This window comes from Pantherophis guttatus, chromosome 18, assembly GCF_059756535.1.
Source record: "Pantherophis guttatus breed Tessera chromosome 18, ASM5975653v1, whole genome shotgun sequence".
Taxonomy (NCBI): Eukaryota; Metazoa; Chordata; class Lepidosauria; order Squamata; family Colubridae; genus Pantherophis; species Pantherophis guttatus.
The window spans coordinates 1741766-1749181 of record NC_142080.1 but is presented as its reverse complement, the minus strand read 5'-3'; the positions used below and the strand labels follow the sequence as shown (position 1 = coordinate 1749181).

The window sequence follows — 7416 nt, the reverse complement described above, 5'->3', positions numbered from 1 at the left end:
ACCCCTGGCAGATATTGGAAGGTTGGGTGCTAAAGCTAAGAGGAACCTCTGTTGAGACACGCTTTGAACCCTCCCAGTCATCTCAAGTTTGGTACGAAAAGATGGGGAGATCTCCTTTTCATTTTGCTGGGCTTTAACCCATCAGCAAGAAAAAATCAAGGTTTGAAGCTAAAAAATTCTAACTCCCTTCTTAAGGATCCTTTTTGCAAGAAGTAGTAAACTGCTCGGACGCCTGTGCCAAGGAAGATCAAAGCAAGATCGCCCAGCAGCTTCCCACAAGTTAAAACATCTCACTGCCTTACTTACCGGGTTATGCGGTAAAAGCGGCTTGGAGTGAGTTCTCTCAGTGCTGAAGGAATCTGATGCTCGACCGTGAATCTCCTGTGTCTTTTATACAGTTGCAGAAGGGGTGATGCATTTGACTTTTTCAAGGTGCTAATTAATTGCTCACCACGTTCTTTTACTCCTGGTTGTAACACTCAAGGTGTTTCAGCGGTGATTTCACTCTTCTTAAGCCTCCTTCCTCATTGTTGATGCTTCAGCCCATAGGTGGGGTCCCTCTAGACAGACACTGAGGTGGGGTGAGGTTTTCCAGGCAATTATTAGACATTCGTGATTGAGATGGCTCATGGATCTCACCAGAAACAAGTGTGGAGAACATAATTGGTAGAAGAAGGTCACAGAAGAAACATAGTACAGTGGAGTTGGAAGGGACCTTGGAGGTCTTCTAGTCCTCCAGTGCTCGAGCAGGAGACCCTATACCACTAAATAAATGGTTCTTCAGTCTGCTTTTGAAAGCCTCCAGTGATGTAGCCCCCACAACTCTCTGTCTCCTTTTGATCTCCATCCTTTGTATCAATGAATTAAATTCTCATGAGGTCACGGATCCTTGACTTCAAAGCCATGTCTTGCCTTCAGACAATCCAAAGAATTTAAGAAGAGCTCAGATGAACCAAGTCAAGGCCCTTCTTAATCCAACAATTGGTTTCTACCAGAGGTCAACCTTAATGGTACTTGTAAATGGATTTCATAGAAAATAAAATAGAAGATAGAATAATAGCGTTGGAAGGCACTTTTGAGGTCCTCAATTCCAACCACCTGCTCGAGTAGAAGACCTTATACCATTACAGATAAATGGATGTTCAGTCACTTTTTGAAAGCCTCCAGTGATGGAGGCCCCACAACTTCTGAAGGAAAGCTACTCCATTGATTGCTCTCAACATTAGGAATTTTCTCCTTAGTTCAAGGTTGCTTCTCTCCTTGGTTAGTTTCCATCCATTTCCTGCATTTTGTGAACACAGCAGAATTCACTTCACACATAGTTTTTTTTCCCTCTAAGTGTGAAGTATATAAAAAAATACTGATGGATATTGCCAAAACTTCAAGAACATACATGCTCATATTTTTTTACAAGTAATTGGCTGCACAGTCGGCCTTCCAAACCAACGTGACTTAAACAAAGCAGTCATTATTTAAATAGTGAGAAATGTGTTAAATATTCCCAGCAAATTAGGAATCGAACTGATTCAATGAATGAATGGATTGAATTAATTAACTTACTTTAACAAATCTGTCAACTGGATTTTTTTTTTTTAACAAAAAGGAACATTTTAAAATGCTGATTATGAAAAAAAAATGTAATAAGACCATTTTGAAACTTTTCTCTTCTTATTTCTGGAAATTCCATGAGGGAAGATTAGAAAACGCACTTTCTACCTTTAAATGCTTTTTTGTAATGATCATTTAACAATAGAAATACGGAACTGTAAGTGTTTAAACTTGGAAAGAAAAGAGTTTCTATTTGAACAGGGCAGGAATTTTTAATTAGCCAGGTATCCCATTAAAGGGTTTAAAATTAGTGCTGACCCACTTTTTACGGCTCCAAGATGAAAAATTTAGGAAGTCTGGAGATTGTCTCATGAACACATGAATTTTGTAACTCCTTTTCGTCGAACATCACAATTAAATTGCACCCCATACGGGTTGTTATTCCAAGTAAATATCAGAAAATTATACTCCACATCTGAAAATCGATCCTCAACCGGATAGCAATATTATTTTTGAGTCTGACTTTTTTTAACAACCAAAAATTATTTTGGGAACATTCCAGACAACTTTGGAAAAAAGGAGGTCTAAGGACAGACAGTTGCAAGGAGCAAAAAATCATTCCTTGGAAAAACATAGGTGTGACACCGGGAAAAACTGTTGCAATTAATTAAAAGCACAATAGCTCTTAGAATCACTGAAAGAATTGTATAAAAACCTTGGGATTTGGGACAAATAGCATCCAACATCCAGACACTCCAACTGAATCCACTTCTCTACAGAAACTGGTAAGTTTTACAGAGAGATTTTTTAATTGGGCTGAAGTCCTTCAGGCAACTTTTCCCTGAAATGTCATCTTGACTCTTGTTCTTGAGGTCTATCCTTGGTTAATCGTTTGTCAGCTCCAAGACCAACCTGGTTCTTGAGTGCCAGACCCAGAGATCCAAAAGTAATAATAATAATTAAAAAAATGACAAGGGTAATCATTTGAAACTGATTTGCTTGAAATGGAGAAATGGACCAGTGCTTCTTTGTGGTCCTGTTCTCCCCAAGACAACCAGGTTCCTCCTGATACATTCAAGGCCTACTTGACTTGAAGAAACATCAGCCATTTTACAAATGCATGATGTCCTCTTTCCCAATATTTAGCGTCTAGGCAACCCTGGTGGAGAATTACTTCCCCAGGGTCAAAAGCTTTCTGGTTTGATCCCCGTTTTGGAAGCTACTGAGATGTCCTTCAAGATCCATGTTGGTTGAGGGGAGCCTAGATGTGGTTCAGGTTCGGGAAGAAAAGTGACATATGATGGAGAGGATGAGGACACAGCTGTATCAAAAACAGCTCAGCTGGATTTTCAGAAATTAACCAAGTCCTCCGTTGGAGTCCTCCCATTGCTACTTTCTTAGGAATCCCATGCAAATATATTGGGTGCTATCCCTGCTCAATCACATCCTTGTGTTTTAATTCCCAACTGCTTCTTAACAGCTCCTTGTTGTTTAGCAATCCCAGATGCCCTGCAGGTAGAAATCCAGAATGCTAATTCGAACTAATCATATTCCATTTATGTATGTATGCATGTATATGTCATGTTATCTCTCAGCACTCCCCATTGTTGTCTTCCCGTAGATCCACACCTCTTCCCATCAACCATGTCTTACGGATGGAACCAGTGTTACCCCAACTGCACCCCTGTGACCGTCACTCTGCAGCCACCTCCATTCCGCATGAACATCCCCAGCACTTCGCTCTGCTGCCCCGACCAGTATGCCTGCGTTGATCCCTGCAGACCCTGTTCTCCCACCGTCTGTTCTCCTGTGGTCTGCCCTCCCACTGTGTGTGGTCCTTCCATGTGTGCTCCTAGGGTCTGTCATCCTGCACCGTGTGGTCCTGTATCATGTGGTCCTGTATCATGTGGTCCTGTATCATGTGGTCCCGTATCATGTGCTCCGGTGATGTACGGTCCAGGACTCAGCCACAGCAAATATAGCTCCGGTTACAGTTCCTGCAGCCTTCCTTCTCGGAAATGCCTTCCCAGAGTCCAGGCCATCTGTGATCCTTGCACCAGATATTAAGATGGGACAGGACAGGGTACAATGAGGAGCCTGCTCTTCAGGTCAACTACCCTTACAGATCTCAGTTCTCATCGTCTTCGTCTCTCGAGTCAACATCTTTATCTTTTTTGCAAGCTTGTGCTTTGTTTCTCGGTTGGGGGCTTAACTCTTTGTGGCCTTTGAGCCCTTCTGTACTTGCTGAAATCAAACTGCAGGGAAAAAATATGCTTTGCTTCTCATTCCAAATAAAACTTAGATGGTATTGAAAAAAAATCATGGTTTCTTGTTTTGATGGTTTCGTGGTAACTTTCCTCTGAATTGAATTGGACAATGATGAAATGGGGCACATAGAAAAGGTGGAGGGTGGGGGGAAAGAAAGGAGGGAAGGAGGAAGGGAGGAAGAGGTGAAGGGAGGGAGAGAAGGAGAGGGGCAGGAAGAAACTGAGGGAGGGAGGAAGAGAAAAGGGGAAGAGGGAGGGAGCGAGCGAGCGAGACAAATCCAAAATCTTATTTTAGAAAAAAAGCACTCTATTTGCAACCACCATAATGGTTGACCTCTGGTAGAAACCAACTGTTGAATTAAGAAGGACCTTGACTTGGTTCATCTGAGCTCTTCTTAAGTTCTTTGGATTGTCTGAAGGCAGACATGGCTTTGAAGTCAAGAGTCCATGTCCTCGTGGGAATTTAATTCATTGATACAAAAAATGAAAATCAAAAGAAGACTGAGAGTTGTGGGAGCTACATCACTCGAGGCTTCCAAAAGCAGACTGGAAAACCACTTATCTGTAATGGTATAGGGTTTCCTGCTCAAGCAGTGGGTTGGACTAGAAGACCTCCAAGGTCCCTTCCAAATCTATTATTCTATGTTTCTTCTGTGACCTTCCACCAACTATGTTCTCCAGACTTCTTTCTGGGAAAATCTACGAGCAATCTCAATCACAAATGTCTAATACCTCTTGGGAAAACCTCACCTCACCCCACCTCAGTGTCTGTCTGGAGGGACCCCACCTATGGGCTGAAGCATCAACAATGAGGAAGGAGCCTTAAGAAACGTGAAATCACAGCTGAAACGGCTTGGGTGTTACAACTAGGAGAAAAAAAAGTGGTGAGCAATTAATTAGCACCTTGAAAACGTCAAAGGCATCACCCCTTCTGCAACTGTATAAAAGACACAGGAGATTCACGGTCGAGCATCAGATTCCTTCAGCGTTGAGAGAATTCACTCCGAGCCATTTCCACTGCATAACCCAGTAAGTAAGGCAGTGAGATGTTTTAACTTGTGGGAAGCTGCTGGGCGATCTTGTTTTAATCTTCCTTGGCACAGGAGTCCGTGTGGTTTGCAAATATAATCCTTAAGAAAAGAATTAGAATTTCTTAGCTTCAAGCCTTGATTTTTTCTTGCTGATGGGTTAAAACCCAGCACAACGAAAAGGAGATCTCCCCATCTTTTTGTATCAAACTTGAGATGACTGGAAGGGTTCAAAGCGTGTCTCAACAGAGGTTCCTCTTAGATTTAGCACTCAACCTTCCAATATCTGCCAGGGGTGATTTTATGATGTCTAGGAAGTCTTGTATTATTGCACGAACTGTTTTCATCAGTGAGAGCATAAGGGTGAGAAGAAATGAATTATCCAAGATCTTCAATGCCATGAATATTTATATATTTTAATTAATTAAACAAGTATGCTTTAATTAAACATATGTTAAGCTTTCACAGGGAAGAGGGGGTGGACGTTTCCTCAAAAACCCTTCCAACAAGTGGAAGCTTCTTAGAGGGCGATCCAAACTCAAGGATTTGCTAGAGCAGGGTCTTCCAACTTTGGCAACTTGAAGACTTATGGACTTCAACTCCCAGAATTCAGCACTGCTGGCTGAAGAATTCTGGGAATTGAAGTCCACCAGTCCTAAAATTGCCAAGGTTGGAGACTCCTGTCCTAGAGCTATTCAGGAGTAGAGCGGTCTTCTTTTTGGACTTGTGAATATTCAATCAAAGTCTGAGATGGTCTGAGGAACCCTATCTGGGCAGGGAATTGAAACAGAAGACCTTCAAGGTCCCTTCCAACCATGTTTTTATGGATTCCTATCATGGCTTTACTATGGTCTATACAGTCTGTGGTTCATCCTTTGTTCAAAATGTTCTCTGAATCAGAGATTCTTAAAACAATTGTTGGAAAATAGACCAAGACTTGGGGTAGCTCAAATTTTACTAAGCTTTGCACCCTCTTTCTTCTCTTGATTCTTGCCTGTAGATCCACCTGCTCCTTTGAACAAAGATGGCCTCCGGATGGGATCTCTGCTCCTTCAACTGCCCACCCACCACCGTGACCATCCAGCCACCTCCCTTCACCCTCAGCATTCCAGGACCTTCTCTCCATTGTCCAGACCAGCCTCTCTGCATTGAGCAATGCAACCCCTGTGTTCCTCTTCCTTATCGTGGAAGTTTAGCCCTCCCATCAAGCAGTGCAGCCAGCATTTATTCCCAGAAGTCCCAGCAACAGCAACAGCAACAGCAATTTCAGCGACGTTTCTAAGTGTTGATTTCTTCTACACCCCAGGAAGGAGATAAAGGATGGACCACCTTACGAGAAAAACCAGAACACCAAACCAACCCAGATCTTCTTGATGGCTGAAAATATCCACAGGAAGATCAGAACCCCAAATGCTACCCTCCAAAATTGTTCTGCCCCAAACCATGGAATTTGGTAAATTTTTCGAGGGACTTCAAGTTGTACCATAATTGGGGAATTCCAACCTTTAGAGCTGGGACGTTTCTGCATTTGGGCTTTCCGAAGACTCTTCACTCACCCTGGAGGGAATTTGGTTTGCGTGGTTTCTGCTGAATTCGACCTTTGTTTGTTTCTTACTACTTCGTCTACTATAACGTTGACATCTCGAATATTAGCTTCTCTTCCCCCCCCTTCCAATAAAATCTTTATTGCATTCAAAATTCCTGTCTCTTGCTCATGGTTGTCTGAATTTCCCTGCTTCTTGATGGTTCTCCTAAATAAAATGCCCCCTTTCAAATCAGGTTGGGTCAGTGAAAAACAACAGTCAGAATAACAGAGTTGGTACGGACCTTGGAGGTCTTCTAGTCCAACCCCTTGCTCAAGCAGGAAACCCTATACCATTTCAGACAAATGGAGGTCCAGTCTCTTCTTGAAAATCTCCAGTGATGGAGAAGGAAGGAGGGAGGGAGGGAGAGACGATGGACAGCAGAGTAACAGAGTTGGGGAGGACCTTAGTACTCCATCCAGTTTTGGTCTCCACTCTATTAAAAATGATGTTGAGACTCTGGAAAGAGTGCAGAGAAGAGTCACCAAGATGATAAGGGGACTGGAGGCTAAAACATACGAAGAACGGTTGCAGGAACTGGACCTAGCTAGTCTAGTGAAGAGATTGTATCCCCCACTGTTTACTTCCCTCCATGTAGACATAGTACCATTAAGGACTACTCATTGAGTATGGTTTGTCAACCAGTTACAAATAGTAAGTATTTAAACTTGGAAAGTAAAAAGTCTCTACTTGAACAGGCCAGAAATTTTACTTAGCCATCAAGAGCTTCAAATTAGTGCTGACCAATTTTTTTACAGCTCCAAAAGGAAAAAAATTCGGAAGCCTGAAGATTGTCTCATGAACATGCGAATTTTGTAACTCCTTTCCACCGAACATCACAATTAAATTGTTTCTCATCTTGCTTTTTGGTGCTTTGGAAAATAGTTTGACCCCCTTGTCTTCGTAGGAGCCCCTCAAATAAGGAAAATCAAAAGGAAATGGCCATAAATCCCCTTTTTCAATATTGTTGCAAATGCCTCTAAATGAACT

At 42.3% G+C, this 7416-nt stretch overlaps 1 long non-coding RNA gene across 1 annotated transcript; it reads left to right on the top strand.

Annotated features, from left to right (window-relative positions):
* The first annotated feature begins 4714 nt into the window (after window positions 1-4714).
* LOC148111497 (uncharacterized) lies at window positions 4715-6541 on the top strand. Its single transcript, XR_015730373.1, has 2 exons — window positions 4715-4844; window positions 5844-6541. It is a non-coding gene; the product is annotated as an uncharacterized LOC148111497 (long non-coding RNA).
* Window positions 6542-7416: the final 875 nt, after the last annotated feature.